Below are 22,372 nucleotides of genomic sequence, written 5' to 3'. Positions count from 1 at the left end.
TCGAGAGACCACGCCCACTGTATGACCTTGACATTACCCCCACCATCGAGAGACCACGCCCACTGTGTGACACGCCCCTCCCCCGACCACGCCCACCCAACGGTGGGTGGGTAGGTGAAGGGGTGAGGCGGGGGGGGCCTAGAACTCTCTATTTTACCCTACTATTGATATTTATATAAATTCAGTAAACACACTTTATAAATTTAACTGATATTTATAACGAAAATTATCATCGAGATTTAATGGATATTTTTTGTAAATCTTTTGTGTTTGTTCAAAGAAAGCTTTCATTTTAATAATAGAATTTTTGCTATAATAATTACTACGTGCTTTTCGTTATTTTGTTTTTACGTAAGACCATTTTAAATTAGCTTCCTTTCTTTTCTCATTTACCACTACAACCTTTTTAATCTAAAAACAATTTCGTCGTCGATTCCGTTGAATACAATACATGAAGTTTTAACTTAAGTGTTATACTTTTTTTTTAAATTAAATTAACTAAAATTACGTATAAAAGATAAGTTAACCAAAGATCATTTTTTTTTTCTTATCAAAAAATATGCATTAATTATCAAATATTTACGATATGAAAATTAATTGAGTCAAAATTTTTCAGCATTTACTTATTTTTACATAATTTTATATAAAATTGACTATTGAATTAAGTAGGAATGAAACCCTTAGATTCGTTTAGGGTTTTAGTTAGACAACCCAGAAAAAAAACATTTCAACCGGTTTTCAGAAAACCGGTTTCAGACCTCGGTTTAAACTTTTAAAGAAAATAAAGAATTTTTAAACTTTTTTCATTCCATCACATCTATATCATAAAATTAATTAAATATTAATAATAATAATAAAAAAATTAAAACTAAAAATCATTTTAATAAAACACGGCAGATTATAACCAGTAGCTATGTATTGAAATGAAAAAATACTTCCTTATAATGTTTGAAAAAAGTGGTCCAAATATATTTAATCAAAATAAATGAAAAAATAATTTATTTGTTAAAATGAATCGATTTTTATTAGATTAAAATTTCTTAATAACTAAATTAGTTTTCATAAAACTATTTATGTGAAAGCTTTAATATTGCAATAGCATTTAGTATATATTTTGGTTAATTTAATGACTTATACATTTAAAAAAATGCGGATTTATAAATAAAACTTTCTTGAAATATGAAGCTGTTTTATCCGAACAAGAATTAATCAGTCGAATTTCCGAAATATAAAATATCAGAACATTCTTATTTTTTGCCAATGCCATTAAAGTAAACAATTTATCTATCGATGTTTATTTTACTATTAAACGTGTTAACATCATAGTATTGTAATATAACTACTTAAATATAAATGATTTTATATATTATACGATAACTATTAGTTTACTTAGTCATAGAAAATTAGTATTATATAAATTATATATAGTTACTACTATTTATATAAAAATATAAAAAAAAATTATCTATGTCAGGCTTGTTACGGGTTTTCAATGGAAAAATAAACTAGCAAACAGATTATGATTGATAATAAATCTTATTTCAAGTTTTAGAAAATAAAAACATTAATACATTAATTAATAAAGGCTTAAATTAATGTGTTTGTCTTGTCCAATAAATTAGTTGTAAGAGTAAACTTTAGAGGATTTATTTGAAAACAATTATTAATATTCAAAAGTAGATCATTGGTCTTATGTCATTATGTCCACTTTTAATATGAAATCGGCAATCAAACGAATTCTATTTAAAATTAAAACTTAACGCGTATATTAATAATATAGGAGAAGAAGGAATTATGAACTTCTAAAAAGTATTTTCAAGAAAAAATAGGGATTTCTATATTTAGAAATAAGACTTACGTCATAGCTTATATTTCATTGTATTTTCCATTAAACCAGCAATAATGGGACTGTTTGTATAATAATTGTTGAAAAAGACTTTTTTATAATAAAAAAGTTATTAAATAGTTACTCAATTTTCTTTTCTATAGGATATGCCTTGTTTAATCAAAGTCCTGACAGAGTAATATGATTTTTAAAAAATAATTTCATTGTACCGTTTTATTATCGAATTTTAGTATCAACGATTGACTTTTCTTTTATACAGCATAGTATACAATCATAAATTACATGGCGAACATGAGAATGTGTAGAATTTTGAGCCGTATGAAATATTAAACTAATCACATGAGTGTTTCCTTTTTATTATGATGATATAAAAGAGTAATTTTTAAAAATTATAAAATAGCAAATAAATTAACTATATTAATTTATTTTAAATATTAACATTGTATATGTATATAAATATTAACATATGTTCATTAAACATAAAAATCTTAATTTTATTTAGTAGTGCATATATGGTACTACTAAAAATAACTACAGGCTTAAATAGCCTTTAATTTTGACATACATAATTATTTTGCTGGTATAATTAAATGACTGTTAAACTATTGTACAATATAGCAAAATCGTAGCCTATATTGTAATCATATTATAATGTAACATATACATATTGTAACATAAACATCAAATAATAATTGTCTGATCTATATTTATAATAGTAATTAGTAAATTGAATTCATTGCGATAATTATTCCATTAAGTACACCTTTCAATTAACTTCAAAGTACAAACATAATTTGTTTCAAATTTAAACTTGGTAAATTAAGTCATGTGTTTACACTTCAAAAAACATTGTTATACATGGTGTTATATCATTTCGTTAAAACTAGACACTCATCAAAACCCTTCGCAAAAAGTAGTTTAAAACCTTAAAATCCATACAATTTAAAATTATGTATAATTAACTATGTTTTTGGTTGATCATAGATTGATCAATGAGATTGTATTCCAGTAATAACTTTTGTACACTAGTAATCTCAAAGATCGTTGTAGATAGTAATGGATTGCTTGTTCATTTCTACAGATACATTACCTAATTGATTCAGAAGTCCTAAAAATGTATTAAAAATATTACTGAAGCAAATTAATATAAAAATTATTTTCATTTGTATTTACATTATAAACGAACATAATATATTCGTTGTATATTTTACAGTGTAACTTTTTTAAGAATAATTAATCCATATTTACATTAAATAATGATTATTTTTATAAAAATTTATAAATTAAAATTTGATTTATTTTTATAAACCATAGAAATATTAAATTTATTGTAAGAAAAAATTATATCAAAGGGTAAATATTAAAGGTTAGTCTCGTAAATTAAATGAGAAATTATTTTTATTTACTATACATGAAGAAAAGTCTACATAAAATTTTGACTGATAAATAACCAGTTTTGTAATATTACTTTTTGAGATATTAGCATTAAACGATTTAGAAAAAGTAATGAGCGGGATTATAAATAGCGACGCTCTATTTTTAGCATGACGCAAAAATAGGAATTTTTTAAACTTGCAGACCCTTTTTACCGATAACTAAAAATTACATTTTCTTAAAAAGAAGTTATACAAAACTGGTCAACATTTTATTTAGACCATTTTACATTTAATAATAAATTAATAATAATAGGTTTCTATTTAACTTTCGAAAGTTACCCTTAATATCTAACCTTTAAAATAAAATACTATAGTAAATAAATCAAGTTTGTACACTTTTTTAAAAATATCATTATTCAACGAAAAAATGGGTGTATCATTCATAAAAAAATCAACCTACACATGTATATATGTATAAAATGTTCAGTAAGTAAGAAAACAGGTCAGTTTTTACAACACAATGAAAATAATATAAATGCGTTTTCTTAATTACTGATCAACTATATATATACAGTATTTATTTAAAGTGAAATAGAACTAACTGATAACTAATATAACTTATGACGTAAATAATATTTTGTACTTTTTTTTTTAATCAATTTTTACAACCTAGAACTATATTTAAAGTACGTTTTGTTATTTTTGGCAATTACAAAAAATATTTTAAAAGTTAATTATTAATTAAAACTTTTTTTAAGATTTGAAGATACAATTTCTACACTATTTTGAAGTTTGTTAAATTCTAAATTTCTTTACTATTTATCTATAGTATCAAACGTTATTTCTCTTATGTAAAGGACGGAAGTAAACATTATTTTTTTACGTTATTTAGTGTCAACATAAAAATTATTAACACTTGAATAAATATCTGTAGTTGATATGTCAAAACAAGTAGTAGTAAAGAAATCGCGAACTTTTACCAATAAATAATGTAAAAAAAATAATGTTTACTTCCATTCTTTACATACGTGAACTAACGTTTAATACCATAGAAAAATGCTAACAAAATTCAATATTTAATAAAAAATTTAAGAATTCTGTAGGATCGTAACTACTGAATTAAAAATATAGTTTTTGGTATCAAAATTTTTCTTTAAAATCTATATCTTCAATATAAAGGCTAACTTCAAATCTTAAAAGAAGTTTAAATAAAAAAGTTACTTTTAAAATATTTTTGTAATTTATTAAAAAAAAAGTGCAAAATATTATATAGTACATAAATGATATGAGTTGCTAGTTAGATCTGTTCCACTCTGTATATATTTACAGAAGAACTACAGTTCTAACTGGAACCTCAAATTAGTTGTTTTAAAAAATCAGAACTCTACCGAAAACAGGTTCTTTCGGAGGTTCTTAACATCAGTAAAAAACTATGTCGCCATGTAAACCTACATGATTCACACGTCACCGTACTAAATTATTAATTATTATACTATCACGATAATGTTAAGTAGTAGAAAACTTCTACTATTATGATTATTTAATAATGATAGCTTACTGTTAATCAGCTATTTTATGTTGCAGCTAACCAATTCATGTTTATATGAACTTTAACTCGAGCTACATTACTTAACAATAAGTTATCAACCAGACTTAAATGGTAATATGAAGCTCTGGAATATTTAGGCGACAACCCAAGAGATTTGGATCCTTTACTGTTGCATATAGTAAGTTCAAAGCTGGATCGAAAAACACTGAAGTCGTGGGGAATAAAATCACCAAAGTATAAATTACCAACTGTCAAGGAATTAGCCACATTTTTAGGCAAACATTTTAAAAATATGGAATCCATAGAAGCATCGCAACGCAGTAATAATTTATCGCCTGTTGACAGGAAAAGAAGTTTTGTAATACGTACGAACAATAATCGTAAATAAAGACTCGGTCAACTACTATGATAACTACAGCGATTAAGTGTTATGCTTGTAACCAGCCGCACACTATGTATAAGTGCCCATCTTTTATAGCGTCTTCGGTAAGCCAGCACATGTCTAAAGTATATACAATTGGCCTGTGTAAGATCTGTTTACGTAAATATGACAAAACTAAATGTTTTAGTAGATATTGTTCGAAATGTAATGATCGTCATAAAATGTTAAATTTAAAAAAAAGCTGTAGAATCAAATCGTCTTAAAATTCAAACGCTCAATAATTAAAAAAAAACTCAAATCGCAGTTGCGATTTGTATGCGGATGATTTTTTGAGTGGTGATGTATTCGCAGGCGACAGCTGCCAAATTACGTGGCCGCTGAATTAGGTAAGTAGTTGTCGAATAAATACTGCACTATGTGTATATAATAAAAACTAGTTGTATTGATTTAAAACTTCATGAGCCCAAATAGCCGTGTTTTCATTATAAGTGAAAACATTCCACTTCGAAACAATTGTAGTCAATACAAACGAAACATAAAAAAAGAAAAAAATTCAATTATCCTGACCTTTGTTAGTTATGAAATAGAAAATTTATTTTATCATAAGCCATTAGTAGCTAGAATATTTTTTTTTTTAAGAGCATCGTCCTTTATTTTAAAATACCTATTAAATAGACATTAAAAACAGCAAAATCTTCCCTGAAAATATTTTAATTAACACTTAAATCTTTTAGCTTCGATGCGAAGAATACAGGAATGGTTTAAAAAAAACCATACACCGATTTTAATTCTTTTTTCAAGTGATTCTTGAAACGTTCCGGAAGGTCTGACAACTTTCTACCTATATCAAATTAAATCTTTTAAAGTATACTCTAATATTGAAAAAAATTTGTATTGACAATTGTTCTAATATGGGAAATCGGTTGTTAAAACAAAATAATAATTTTATTTTCAATTAAGCAAATAATTTAATATTCCAGTAAAATTTTAAATCGTAGAAATTATAAAATCGTAAATATACAAATTATGAATTTTTAAATAAATTTGAATCGAATCGTTTTTTATGGTAGAAATGTTGATCACTGTTTGATATCATTATACTTTTATGTCTCAATTTTTCGGTGTTGTCTCTGTGCTGCGACCCCACTGTGCTGAGTTTATTATTATTTTTTTATAAAAGAAAAGGGCGGTTAAATGAGATACTAGCCATCCCTTCTATGTGAATATCTGTTTGACCTAAACTATGAGGTTAAATAATTGAAAAAAAACATTGAAATATAAAAGTATAATAACACGAAAAACGGTGATTTTTTACACTAAACTGGCATTTTTTGTTTTACTTTGGGTTTAACTTATAATATTAACATAAGCATTTTTGATACTTTTTAGGATTATCCATTAAAACGTATAAGGGTATCAACTAACTTATGGTAACATACATATTTAATTAAATTATAAAATAGAAGATTATCGAATTAAGAAATCGATTTGTCGATAACAACTTTTGGACTAATACTCAGTATGTTATAGTATGTAGTATGTTTTGATACCTAGTTCGACGAGGAGTACGACCGGAACATGACTGATAATGATAAAAATAACAGCATCCAATCCTGACCACCAGTTATTACATAAAATTGTTAATAATTTCTTAAATACTAGTCTAAAAGTTGTTAACCATCTTCATCCTTAAAATCAAAAATTATATGCAACTGAAATAAATCAAAAATTATTTTTCCAATATTGTATTTATTTCGCTAGTAATCGAGTGGTTTGTGATAAACCGATCACTTTAATTGTTGAATAAAATCAAAAAATCAATTTTCCCTTCAGACTTTGTTTTATAAAAACTTTTTTGAATTAATTATTAGATTACAGATATCAAAAATTGTTTCTTTTGATAGTTGAACTACAACGTTTTTTAATTGTATCACCACAAATGTTTATTTTAAAAATAATTCATTATGCGAGTAAAACGTTATTAAAAAAAAATATATAGAATTGATCCCCGATATAGTACAATACATGCTGTTTCTATGGAAGCTTCCTTCCTTTAGTAATATTTTAATCTTACTCCGCTGGTATTGTAAAAAATACGTCGACAAAAGTCTGAAAAAATACTTTTTTATTTCCTATTTTAAATTTCATCATCTGAAAGTTGCTTGATATTTATTCGGTCAATTATGTTTTTTTTTTTTTGTAAATAATTGTTATAATAATTTCCGTTCTAATTTTTGAACTGAAAAGAATACTAAAGAATAATATAATATCTTTTAATCTGATATTTTAAATTTTTATTTTACAATATTTTACAAATAATGTAAATTTTACGAATATAAACGGAATAAAATAAATTTTATACTAACTAAAAAAGTAATTACATATTGTACAAATTTCATTCCAGTAGCTATATTACTACATAAGATTGATCTAATAAAAACAATAATTTTAAGAAAATTATATATAATTTGAGTTTTGTTGAGCAATCTCTTTCGTATTTTATGATAACTCTACCAGACTTATGTATAATGTATTTTACCTTTGATGTATTATTTGTTTTTAAACTTTTTTTCAATATACCATAACCTAACAATTTAAACGTAACCTATTTTTATTTACCATAACTTCTTGCACGATTTACCACAACAATATTATTTATGGTTTTTATTAAATTATATGAAAATTTTTTAATAATATTGCTTAAAAAATAATAGTGATGAAAAACTTTCAATAAAAAAAAAAACAAGAATTAATTACACAAACGTTATATTTCTTATTACAGACAAATTTTTTTCTGGTTGAAAAAATTGAATCGCAGTAATAGTTCAATTTTTTTTTCATTAAAAGTAAACTAGTAATCTATTTTAAGTTTTTTCGTCTTGATATTTTGAATAAAATGGATATGAAACATTTATTAACACATATTGATGATGTTATTAAAATATCTTAAAAAAATGTTTGAAGTTGATTTAAGCAATATAAAATTTGATTGAAGTGAGTATGTATATTCATTAATAATAAAAACATCAAAAATATTTATGCAATAAATTAAAAATATCTACAAGTTTGATTTATATAATTTTACGGATCAAGCGTGTATGTAATGCACACATCTGTAACCAATGTAGTTACATTGTTTTTTTATTTGTAAGTCAAGGATTTTTTGTTTATTTTTAAATTTGAACTCCCACTGTGAGTGTGGTCAGACTGAGAAATTACCATGCGCAGGATAAAAACTAGAGGAGGACTTGTTTTCCATCTTAATATGGGTAAATATAGAAGGATTTTTTGTTAGACAGCAAAAGTACTTTTTTTGTCAGTTGTTGCCATTTCTATAAAAGCAAATATAACCTTTTGAGTGGTTATGTTTGCTTTTATAGAAATTTAATTTAAAATAAGGGTAAAATTTTTTATGTGTTATTTACATGATAGATCCGGTGGCATCATTTGCAAAGGGGAAAGAGTAGGAACTTATCCCATGCCTTGAAAAAGGTATGCTGTTAATTTCAGTAGTAGTATACAACAAAATCAAATAGATGTGAAATAGAATCAATCATATGTAAATTTAGAATTTTTGTATCACTTTAAATGTATTTTTTATATAATCAAATGTAGTCACCATGTGTTATCATTTGACAATAAAACGTTAAATAGTTTATATTATAGATTTTTTTATTTTTAACAAATGTTTAGGAAGTGCGCAGAATTCTTTTTTTTTTTTTTCAATGAGCATTTTAAAATAAATATTTTTGATTATCGACAAAAAAATTATAAGAACAAAATTGTGTTGTAATTTTTTTTCTATCATATTATCAAGATAAAAATAGGGGTTCTGATTTAAGAAAATTATGGTTAAGAATTTTTATCTCATAAGAGATGAAAAATAAAAAATGTAACTATATATTATTATAGTTTTTTGAACCTAATATTATTACTATTTACAACAATTTTTAATTCTCAGTAGTTTCTGTGGAAATTAGTGTTTAACCAAATTTGGGTCGCACTATAATAAATAAAGTTGTAATAATAAAATTGAAAGTGTAGCGAACAAAAATTGTTTTAATTCAAAAGTTTTGTTTGTTTTATTTTAAAAACTAAAATAATGCTTCTGAATAACTCCAAAGATAACGATAGCAAAAAAAAAAGATCAAAGAGTTTCATACTTTTATTCATCTATAAATCACAATTATTTCATTTGTATGACAATGCTACACGAATTCCTATTTGTATATCATGATGTTTTGATATTTTACAATCTATAACCAATTTATTTGTAAACTTTAAAATAAATTAATAGTATTATTAAAAAAATAATATACATATTTTGATTAATTTATCAAGTTTTTAAATAGCCGACAATTGATGAAAATATTTTCGCATAATTATTTATTCCAATTAAGTTCTAATATTGGCATGTGGTTTGAATAATAAAGTAGTTTTTAATCAAGTAGTTCTGACAAATGAGATCATAAATGTCAGTAAACGAGTCGCTATTGCGTGTAAAATTCATTTAAGGTCTATGGTATTTCATGTTAACTTGCTAAGGTAAGTTTCATGGATCGATCATAATTTAATTTAATGATTAGTATATAATATTCATATATGTTTTAGTTTTAAATTTTTTGATTACTACTCAGTAAAAATCACTGGAAATTACAAAATTAGAACCAATTATTTTAATGTGGGTCCCCAATATTGAAACTGACAGATTAATTTACTGTGGTTGACATTGTTGTGTGATTAATAATTTTCCATTCTATATATAAGATTTTGATTGGTTAAAATAACTTCACTTATATTCATGAAAATAATTCTTTTTAAAAAAATCAGTAGAGTGTATAAGACTTTTACAATTTTACATTAAAATGGATATACATTTTGGATACATTTTTTACTTGTTAAGACCTAAATATGTGTTAATGATAATTAATTTCTTTTAATTTCAGTAATAAATAATATTTATTGAGATTAATTATTTCTACTAAAAATGCCTTTGCATTGGTTTCAAATATACTATAGGAATTTAGAGTCGCAAATAATGTATTCGAGAACTTTTACCTAATTCAATTATTCAAAAAGGATCTTACAACGGTCACGATGTGCAAAAGTTAAAAATGAGAATAATATATTATTAATTATATGAAAGACAGCTGTATCCATTATTTAGTGTTTTTGTCCTAATCTTTTAAGTATAAATGTATTTCCGAACTATAATTTTCTAATTCAAGAGAATATTTTAGGGGAACAAATCCAATATAAAACAATTACAAAATATTTCACTTAAAATAAAGAAAATATTTCTGATGTTACTAACTAAAAATAAAGTAAAATAGTTGATTTGACTGAAAAATGTAATTCTTTACCACTTAATCTTTAGTTGTAAAACTATTTTAATCATATTTTCAAATGTTTACAGTAAAAAATTCAATATGTTTATATTAATTTTAAGATGAGCGAAAATTGTTGAAATTCTATATTTTCTATATTTTTATTAGTAGGTATTGTAAAATAAAACATGTAAAAATATACAATACTACTACATACAATTTTATTTCAAGCGTATGCAGTGTAATCTATAAATTGTTATCACTTGTAATGTTTTTTTTTTAATTATAAATTCTTAGCCCCTTTCTAAACTTTGGGTTTTAATATGTATTCATTTGTCTATGCCAATAACAGTATTTTAAAATCGAAACAATGAGTTACTAATTTTATCTAGCATTTCTATTTCATAATTTATAAATTTTTATTTGATTTTAAATAATTTATGATAAAACGTTAACGAAAAAGTAATAATCCAGTAGTAAAATAATAATAGAATTGTTATATATTACGAGCAATAAAATTTATTTGATATCGATAAAAATATTCACATTAAAACAATTTTCTTTATGGTACACAATACTCTTAAAAATGATTCATATAACGGAGTCATAACTCAAACAAAGTTATGTTACCAACATTAAAATTTAATACAATTATTGCTGTGATAAGACGTATATTATAAGTATTTAAACTTGGAATAGTTTTATAAAGTTCTTCTTAATTAAATAAAATATTTTTCAATAAATTTTTAAAATATTGAAGTATTTCACAAGATCCGAAATGAATTTTTTTTAAAATTCCTGACTTATAAATGGACAGTATGTTTTACGATGGACTATTACTTATATCAAACCTATAATCGCTTTCAAGCATTGTTTTCATAATTTTATAACGTTAAAAATTTTTTTTATAGTAACAATGAAATTTGAAGATAATTCTATGATAGTAACTTAATTATCCTATTAATTGATAATAGTGATAACAATAACTACTTTTGTTGTAGTCCTGTTAATATTTAATTACTTATAAGAAGAGTTCATTAAAATTAAAAACTATTGAATTCCTTGTAATGTCGTGTTTCTTGTAAATATGTCATCAATTATTTTTACAAAAGTTTTAATACATTTGTCATACATTATTCAGTGCTATAATAAAAACACTATTTTGCTTTTAAGGCTTCGCTTAACCTTTAACATATAAAAAAAACATTATCGTAAAACCAATACCTTCTTAACTCTCCATTGAAGCTAAAAGTGTTTCGAAAAGAAAATTTTGCACAATGATGAGACGTGATGCATTTTAAGGCTTTTCTCAAACATCACTTGCATTACTTACCTATACACTCACAAATTTTAATATATACGTGTGTGTGTAATACATATTTAATACTCTGTGCTCGCTTATATATTCAACATCTATAACAATCATGTAACCTAAACGGTTTTTATAAAAATGCTGATAAAATGTTTTTAGAAATTCGTTTCACTTTTAGCTTGAAGTTTAACATAATACTCCATTCCCACGTGTAGCAGTTATGATAGGGTTACTATTGTGCCTATAAAAGAATAGAAACAAGGGCTTTTTATACATTTTTACTCTTTAATTTTGTTACCTATTCAGGATTATTTGGTATCTTTTATACAGCGATTGGATTTCAAATATTGTAACCTCATATGTATAATTTCCATCACGTACTCGTCCGTTTTTACTCTTTACTCTAAGCTGTGCAAATATTTTAAGCAAATATAAACTCAATACAATACGCTTTATTCATATAAGCTTATAAAACAAAAAAAAAAGTGTTAAAACTGTGAAGTAAATATTTGACCAATATATAATAGCTTGTGCTATTTCTGGTTAATGCAGCACGTACTAGCATTCAATTGGTTTAAACGATGTAGTACTTATAAAGAAATGATTATAGACTTTGATGCGACATCGTTAAATTCCCTAGTAATTTTTATTCATTTAACACCATGGTATAATATTTAGTACATATAATAGTTATCGCTGTATTTATTACAAATTACAATGACACTTGATTTTTTTATTAAAATGAATTGATTACTTAATACATTCAATTTTACACATTAATTGTACAGTCAAGATTTTTGCCAATCAAAAACACTGTGTAATTAGAAAATTAATAAACTTCTTGAGTGTTGATAACATTATTATGATAATTGTTTAAAACTTCAAATTACACAAAGGAAAATGATAAGATTAATTATTGTAAATTTTTAAATTAGAATAATCTTAGAACATAAACACAAACTCACTTATAATCTGTACTTTTTGAATTTTTCTTCAGCTTATAGAATCTTCTTGTTACTGTCGCTTGTTTCATGTTCAAGTATTTGTTTTTTTGTTCATAGTTTAAAACTTTTTTACCAAAAGTACTGAAAATCAAAACACGAACTAAGTATTAAATTTTATAAAATGTATAAGAAATAAGATACATATTAAAGTTAAATTTAAATATTATACTATCCATCATCCGAAACGTCATACTCGATAAAATATAATTTTAAATATAAAAGCGTACAATTCAGTGTAATAAATGAAGTTAATGTGAATGTTAGTAGTATAATAAAATATATAATTAAAAATTTTACAAAAATGAAATAATATTCATAATTCTTAACTGAAAATGTTAACTAAATGTTGTATGGCCGACCCCAAGTATTTGGAATTAAGACGATGAAGAATAGAAGAAGAAGAAGAAGTTTAACTAAATGTTGTTAAATTTTTAGCAATTTAAGACACGAAAACCAAAAAGTTCTATAACTTGTACATAAGATAATTCCTTAATTAGGCCTCACAAAATAACTTCAAAAATATTAAGGTAATCATTATTTTACTTTTAGCTTCGTTGTGAAGCTGAGAAGGTATTAATTTTAACATGGTGTGTTAATTTTTATTTTTTTGTGTCTGTCAATACTTTTTCTCAGTTCCAATGGACCGATTTTTCTCAAAGATACGTCAAAATATCACTAATCGTATCTAGTTGAAGACATTACTCTAAAAAATTGAGAATTTTTCCCTAGTTCCCCATAAATATGGGAAATCTTCAAAAAATTACAATTTTAAATTTTCGAATTTTTTGTCACTTTTATTTTTTAAAACTACCATTTAATAACTAACACTAACTTTTTCAAAAATTAACAAATCAAAATAATTTTAAATACAATCCTTAAGTAATTTACTTTTTTAACAAAAATGGTTCTTTGTTGAGCCTTATAGGGAATATTAAATTCTACTAATATTATTTATACACTAAACTAGTATCAACTTTTGATTTTCAAAAAACAAACCAACTTTTTATCTCACCGATTTGTTCAATTTAATAAAATGTTTGTTTAAACAATTTTTTTATATTATTCGATTTTTGAAAAATTACAGCTGTTTAGGGGTGGGAAAAAACTGTACTTATTTTATAAGATATTATCTCGTCGTATATCGATAAAAGCTACAGGTTTTTAGAAATACGATAAACTGCACATTCTTTCATGAATTTATGAACCGGTAGTACTTATCAATTGATGACCCAATAAAGATACTGTCTTTTAAAAGCAAGTACGCTTTTTCTGAATCACCCCTGAATCTGTAACTCGTTGAAAATCAAATAATATAAAACATTTTTCTTCAAATCGAATAAATCTGATATAAAAAATATTGGGATTACCTTTTGAAAACCGAAAGTTTATATAAATTAAGGATGGTAGTAGAAAATTAATTTTTCATAAAAAAATCTCAAAAATTAACCATTCTGCAGCATTGTGAATGTTATGTAATTTACATACTTTATAAGAGTTAAATTTATACTTTAGTAGAAATTTACAAAAAGTAACATAAATTATAATAATTAAAAATTTAATAATCTTTAAATCACCGTGAAAATATTTTTTGGTATAATTTAAAAATTGATCCTAGATATTGAAAATAAATGTTTTTGTTAAATATATTTAAATGGTGAAACAATATTATTTAAATAATTTTGTTTTAAATTAATTAAAGAAAACATTTTTTTCCACAAACAATTATATTTCAAAATATATAATAAGGTTATTTTGTCGGTGACATTCGGTGAGCGCAGTTATACTATTCATAATACTTAATTTAGTCTTATAAATATTTGATGTATTGATTTATAATTTTTAAGTTATATACATTGTCATGTACATGTTCCTGTTTCAAATATACATTTATTATGTGAAACAGACATTGTTATTAACATAATCTTAAGGACGGAAATGAGTTGTTCAGAATTTTCATACATCTTCATGGAAAAACAAGTTTGTTTCACAAGTTAAATGCGTTTACAGTTAACACAAACGGACTTTAGAACTTGGTTAATAGTAAACCCATGTTTAATAGTTGATTTACGATATTTCCATCGAAATTCACCCCATATTTTGACTTGACACATTTATTAATTTGATTAATCGTTTACTAAATGTGACATAGTGTCTTGTCTAACACACTTGACATGAGTTTTTATACACTTTCAACAATAAATAAGTATTTTAAACATATTTTATATTCCCAAGAAAATATTGACCTTTATGAATATGCGTATTATAGCCATTTTTAAATGTAATATACAGAGTAAATATACTTATACTTATTTTGTTATGGAATAAAAATAGAAAGTTGAGTATCTAAATAACTACAATAGTTTTGAATGATATACGATATTCATTTTAGACAAGTAGAACATTTTTGTATTTCAAAATGAATAGTTTTTAAAAAGAGGACTTTAAGTGACTTTCAAACATACAACTGTTATGGTGTAAAAAGAATTGGATGGTCTGATTATTTTACAGCTATTCACAAAAAAACTACTATAAGTGGTTCACCATCAATATTTCCAGAATGTTTTTTGATTTTCATTGTTTACCCTTTTTATACAAAGTTTACTTTTCTTCTTTTACCCATTGTTTCGAAAAACTTTTGATTTTCTGTCAAGTGCTACTACTATATACATCATTTTAAGCGTGGTTGTTGTTTATCGATTTTATTTCTGTAAACAATAAGCAATAAATATCACATATTATTATGGTTTTTTAAATATTATCTATCAATTATGAGTACTAAAATGATTATATAAAACATAAGCTATCTTAAAAGAATAACGAATAATATTTAATTTTTAAAAATTATTAACAAGAAAAATTAATGAGACAACTTTCATGGTTAATTCATTGAATATTTTAGATAATTTGTACGATTTTTTAATCTAAATTACTACTCATACGCCTATAAAAATCATATGAAATAGAGTGGATCCTCTTACTTAAAATAATTTTATAGTTTTATTAAACTTATCTTAACTACCTTGTTTCACTAGCTAGGCTTAGCAACATTGCTAATTTTATTTGTAACCAGCTCAAACCCCATAGAGTAATCGCTTAAACTTTTTGATCACGGTTTGAACCTACGTTATTTATTGTTAAAAAAAATGGCTTTGTATAATTGAAATAAATTGTATTGCACAACTCAAAAACGACCTACAAGTTCAATTAATCGAATGAATTTAATCGTTCATTTACAAATTGTTGAATTATTGCAATTATTTCCAATGTAACATAAATATAACATTACAATATACTTGAATTAATCTGTAATGTGTATTTTCAGGACAATTTGAAAGTAAAAAAGTTACTCAATTAAAGACATTTTGACTTTATTACTATTGCTATGAAAATTGGTTTATTTTTCTAAAAGAAATTAAATACTAAAATATTTTAGAAATATTTAGTTATGAAATCATGTGATTTTAATTCAAAATTACTGAATTGGATCTTATGAATTTTATAAAAAATTTTTACATAAAATTAAACTTTAAATGTTTCATTTAAATTTAACTTGATATAAATAAAGATTTTTTAAATAGTAATTTCTTATATCAAAATTGTTTCGGAGGTAAATTATAATTTTTTACTTTTAATTATTAATAAATGTTTTTTTCTTGTTTTTCATAACTCATAAATGATAAATATGACGTAATTATTTTTTTCATTAGTTTTTTTTAAAAGTTACTCTGTAGTTAAATTTGGCATTATAATTCTTAAATTAAAAAAATCCAATCATTAGTTTTGAGTTTTGTAATTAAATTTGGTATTTGATATTTCAACAAGAAAAAAGAAAAAATTACTTTTACGTTAGCTATAGAAATAAGTTATGTTGTTTTATTTTGCTTGAAAATGTTTATATAAGTGTTAATTAAAGTTTCCTTGAAAATTCGCAGGGAAAATTTAAGTTTGTAAACAGTTGATTTATGTCATTTTAAGAATTTTAACTTAAGTTTTATAAATACGTTTATTAATGTACTTACTCAAGTGCCATAAGAACTAGTTAATTCTGTTTAATTGAGTATTGCATTGTAAGAAACACACTATTAAATGATTAAAGTACAATTTTATCACAAAAAATATTTAAAAAAAAAAATTTGAAAATCCAGACTTGGTATAAAAAAATATATGTATGTATAAACGCATAAAAAGCTTGTTAAACAAATACATGTTTTTATGTAAGGTAAACTTATTTATGTGTACATACGAAACCATATAAACAACTGTATGAAATAGTAATAAAAAATTTAATTAAAAATATAATTTTCATTATAAAAAGCCATTAATTTTTATAATTTCGATAAACAAATTTCCAAAATAACACTTGTTTTAAACATTTTGAACTCCAAAATCTTTCATATTGTATTTGCTTAGTGAAATTCATTAAACACATGTAGTTAGTCGATAAAATATTTACGAAGCTTAACTGGATATTTAGTAAAAAAAATTAACGAGCTATTTATGGAAGTGCTTAAAAGATTACCATTAATTAAACTGTAAATTTTAGCAAAACTTTTGAAAATTATAGTATTTAAATACTTGTAGATTTTTATTTGTTTTTAAATGTTACCATACGATAGAGTTATTGGTTTGAATAAATGTTCAATGTTTAAATGACTAATCTAATGAAATACTAGTTTACTCTTATTTTTTATGGATACTTACGGATAAAATATGTTTAAAAAAGATGAGGGATAATAATGTTGACTTACTATAAATTAATGAGCGTGAAGCTGGTTTGACTAAATAAAACTGATAAATGACAGCAAATATAAAATTAATTTCAATTATTGAAAAATGAACATTGAATCGTTTTTATATTAACTTAAAAGTAAAATTTGAAATGCCTAAGCATACTTTATATACGAATTAATCGTTTTGAATTTAGTTAAATGATTAAACTCTGAGCTTACAGATTAATAGTCAACCTGTGTTTTTGATAACGTTGGCATGATACAATATTGGTTTTACTATCGTACATATGCGGTAATTAATATTACATATATAACATGTATGCATATGCATACACGCATCCCCTGGTGTTTTTGCTGTAGACCGGAAATAACATATTCATATTAAAATCCAGTTATTATTGTAGTATCATGAATCAAAAGCTGCCGCAATATTTCGGTAGTGTCGTGCCACATTAAGCTCTAACAGTCTTTTCATAAACAATAGCTTGAATCATAATTATTACCACCATTCATGTACGCTATTCATTTTATTTTTTTTACTTCGATTTACCCATGTAGTAACAGTAGACTGTCCCATCATTTTATGAAATTCATTGTTCACAAAATAACAAAATTTTACTATAAACACAAAATAATATGATCCAACGAGCGCACTATTTTCAAACTAAATTAAAATCTGTACCATAGCAAAAACATTTGTTATTTTTCAGTTCATTCAATTTAAACATGTCAAGTATTTTTAGGCTTAAGAATTTGTTAAAATAATTCCAGCCCTCAAAGCAGAAATATTATTGATTGCTAGTGGAAAAGAGAAATATATTTTATAAGTATACAGATTATAACCTAAATAACGTTTTATGCAATTAACGTTAAAAAAAGTATTTTAGACGATTAACATAATTTGCTCTATTTTATATTATATAATAGATATTTCTTTTGTAATTATTATTGTATCATTTTTTGGTAGTATTAGTAGAGTAACATTGGTTTTTTCTATAAGAATTTCATAGTTTATATGTAATTTAAAAGTTTAGAACATACGTTAAAATGAAAAATTTAAACAAAGATTATTGATCTAAGTTTGCGACTCCTTAAAACGAGAAGAAATTATTTTTATAATCATATGAAAGTGAAGGACATTTTACTGTAACAAGGTCACTTTATTTTATACGTCTACCAAGCGTCATTAACAAGTAAATATTTCGTGGTGAATTTAGTAAGAATTTCAATGTTATTTTAAGTTTAAGTATGTATCTATGATTCACTAGATATAATAGGCTGAAAAATAAAAATTGTGATTTTTCCACAAAACTGAATCGATACCTTAGCGAAATCGTGTACTATGACTAGTAAAATGTTTACACATTAAGCTTTCACTTATCTATTTTACTATATTGTCCACAAAAAGAAACAATTTTAGTGTGTATTGATTAAATTGAAAATACTATAACTGTTATCTTTACCATCTCCATAGACTTTATCCCAACCTTTTGAAGTAGGCTCTACCTATTGATTTACTAAAAAAAAGTAGAGTAAATAGTAGTGAGCATTGAAATACTACATTATATATAATATTATAAGAGCAGTACGACAAATATATAACTTATTTAATTATAGTGTGAAGTTATTATAAAGTCGTATAATCTTAAAATATTAACTTAGGTACACTTTAGTTTAACAATAATCTTTTATTGCAAGATATCTAATTTGTTTTATTAAAATGATACCTCAAGTAGTTTATCGCTGTGTTTTAGATAAAGAGAATAGCTCAATGGAGATTTAAGAGATATTTAATCTTATTTAAACTGGAGAAACTCTTAACGGTTAAATTACATGGGTTTATTTCACATGTTATAAATGTGTCATCAGAGATTTCATGAGGTGACCATTTATCTTCTGAGCTTTTTGTCTTGCTCATAAATGGATTTAAACTGGCTTTACCTTCTCACTACTTTACAGGTGATTTCTATTACAACACTATTGTTCCATACTTACATTACTTTCATTATACTCTGTTTATTATACTTATACGTCATCCTCAGCTGCTCTGTTATATAAATTAGTAGTAAGATGTAAAGATGTCTATGTTGTTTCACTTAACTATGAAAATACTACTATTATAAAAATAAAACTGAATTTCAATTATATTAATGCGACCTTTTTATCCAAGTATATTAATACCAAATTTCTCTAAAAAATCCTAATAATGTTCCTTGTACATAGAAAATATCATCCAATATATTATACTGAAAGGTTATTAGGATGAAGATTAAGTTTTGATTTTATTTAATTATAATAATTTATAGTATAACTTTTATTCAATCGCCTTTAAAATTCCATGTAATATCAATAAATTATTGATCAACATTGATTATAACAAAAAAAAAAATTAATACATATATTATTTAATAACATTTTGGTACCAGTATTATGATTAATATATGTTTGGTACTGTGAGAATTACAGCGTTATCAAACATCAGAATGCAAAGATGAGATGATAAGGTAAAACTAATAAAAACACTATGACGTCGCAATAGGTTCATACTATCTATAGAGTAATTTATTAAGCTTACTACTCCCCTTTATTTTCGTTAAAAACGATATTTCCATAAAAATGTATAGATTTAAATTTGATTAATTTTTATAAATCATTATCGAACTTTCGAAAGTTATATGGGAACCTATTATTATTATTATTATTTTACTATTACATGCAGAATGGTCTAAATAAAATTTTGGCTGGTCGATGACTAGTTTTGTATTATTACTTTCTAAGCACCATATTTAAGATATTAGCATTTGAAAATTAAGAAAAGGTGAGTGTTTAACGACGCTCTATTTTTAGTATGGCGCACAGATAAGAATTCTCCAACGTTGTGTATCCCTCTTGCCTATAACTAAAAATTAAATTAATTCTAAAAGTAATATTATAAAACTGGTTAACGACCAGTCAATATTTTCTTTAAATAATTCATTATTAAAATTAAACAAATAAAAATAGGTTTCTATTTAATTTTTAAATTTACTTCTAAAATTGACCATTAAAAACAATTTTTTTTACAACAGACTTTGTAATTATAATGATTTATAAAAATAAATCAAATTCAAATAGTTCTATACATTTTTATGAAAAAAAAGGGGGAAGGTATACATAATAAATAACCCTATATAACAAAATAGATTTCAAAGACCTCTCTGCTAGTTGTGTAAACGATTGAAGTGTATTTTGTGCAAAATAAAAATAAAAACAAAACCCGTTAGAAATAACTTTTATTTAACAAAAAAATAATAAAAATAATGAAACATTCTTTGAGAGACACTACTTTTTTTTAATATTTTGATTTATTTTCAATTTAACCTATGAAGTATTATCATTTAAACTAGTTATATTTTGTCGTAGTCGAATAAAGCTCTAATTTAAAGTTTAACTTTCAGACTGTAAAGTAAATAGCTGAAAAGTACTCCGCATGTATACAAGTAATACAATTGGACATAAAATCTAATAGAATAAGTTTTCAAAAAAAATTATTTTATATAAACAACCCTGACATTTCTCAGGTATATCATCATTTTTTATTATGAAATCTTTTGATAGTAAGCTTAGTGTGCCACCGTATTTATGTGAGCTGAGCACGTTCCATATTATAGAGTACTGACAATTCTCTTTTGACCATATCAAATATGTTACTTATAAATAATATTATCTTACCGACATTGTTCGTTGCAAATAGTGCGAGTTGTCGTATATCGGTGTTTTATGTGTTAGATTTATGTAAAAACATAAAAATAAAATTTGATTGATTAAGTATGTAAACTAAAATGAAAATGGTTGAATTTAATACAGGAATACTATTTTAATCAAGTTTTGTATATAAAACAACTTCAACAACTAAAATCATTAGAAGAAATCTTTCAAAAAATGTAAATACTCCGTTATGTTCTATAATTTAAATGGTATGAATTGGGTTGGTCGTTAAAGACCTTTTGATGGTATTTGCCCCTAATATATAATTTTGATTTTCATTTGCATTTAGTCTAGCTCTTAATTATACGTTCTCGATTCTAATGATGATTTATAGAACAGTAATACTCATCTAATTGACTTCAATATGTTTTTCTAATAATAAATTATAACCAGAGAAATTAGTAACAGTTAAATATTTAGAATCAAGATTTACTTTTTATTCATTCCTCTTTCATTAATTATGCTCTATTTTTAAGCAACAATTTTTGGTAGATAAGTCTATATTTTAACACAGTTATAAAATTCAAGAAATTATATAAAACGAACACAATTTCAATAATTTAAGTAAACAAAATTATATCGAAGAATAAAAATATGAAAATATATTAAATATTTTTTATTATAATGATAATAAAAATAATATATATATTATGTATAGAAATTTCCGGTTGAAAGATTGAATAATTGAATGTGAATGAAAATTTAATTAAGATAAATTTGAATTTTCGTATCCGGTCTCTTTTTAGCGGCAGTCATACGTGGATACTTATATTATTTGGACCGAGATGATATTTTCTATATTCAACTAAACAAGATGGCTCCCGTAAAGTGTACATTAAACGCATGTAGAGAATTACAACATAAGACACTTAATTCTCTTAAAACATTTAATTAATCATTTTAGCAGACGTTTGTATTTCTAAATGCATACGACGCGTAATGTTGTAGAATTTGCTGAAGTGGAGAAACTTTGCCGTCATCGTTTATTATTTAGGAGCTCCCAGATGAAAACTAGGGATGATAGTGTGAGAATAGAGAGCAAACAAGGAAGTATAAAGCAATCCGATTAGAGAGTGACACGAGTGTTGACAGGTAGCCG

At 24.1% G+C, this 22,372-nt stretch overlaps 1 protein-coding gene across 9 annotated transcripts in view; it reads right to left on the bottom strand.

Annotated features, from left to right (window-relative positions):
- LOC126894728 (leucine-rich repeat-containing protein 4C-like) overlaps positions 1–22,372 on the bottom strand; it is a 92,876-nt gene that overhangs the window by 12,504 nt on the left and 58,000 nt on the right. For 2 of the 9 annotated variants that reach the window (XR_007701491.1, XM_050665942.1), the window contains exon 3: positions 12,758–12,877. The exons of 1 other annotated variant lie outside the window; for it this stretch is intronic. The gene's annotated coding sequence lies outside the window, so the exon portion shown is untranslated. Of the gene's footprint in view, positions 1–2,552; positions 2,955–11,635; positions 12,672–12,757; positions 12,878–15,337; positions 15,502–16,815; positions 16,949–17,497; positions 17,517–17,544; positions 17,662–22,372 lie in introns of those variants that run through there. 6 more of the 9 variants (XM_050665945.1, XM_050665947.1, XM_050665944.1 and 3 more) reach the window with 6 other exon arrangements.

This window comes from Daktulosphaira vitifoliae, unplaced genomic scaffold (genome assembly GCF_025091365.1).
Source record: "Daktulosphaira vitifoliae isolate Bord-2020 unplaced genomic scaffold, ASM2509136v1 Scaffold_1, whole genome shotgun sequence".
NCBI classification, from domain to species: domain Eukaryota; kingdom Metazoa; phylum Arthropoda; class Insecta; order Hemiptera; family Phylloxeridae; genus Daktulosphaira; species Daktulosphaira vitifoliae.
The sequence above is the reverse complement of the archived record's forward strand: the minus strand, read 5'-3'. Positions and strand labels throughout refer to the sequence as shown.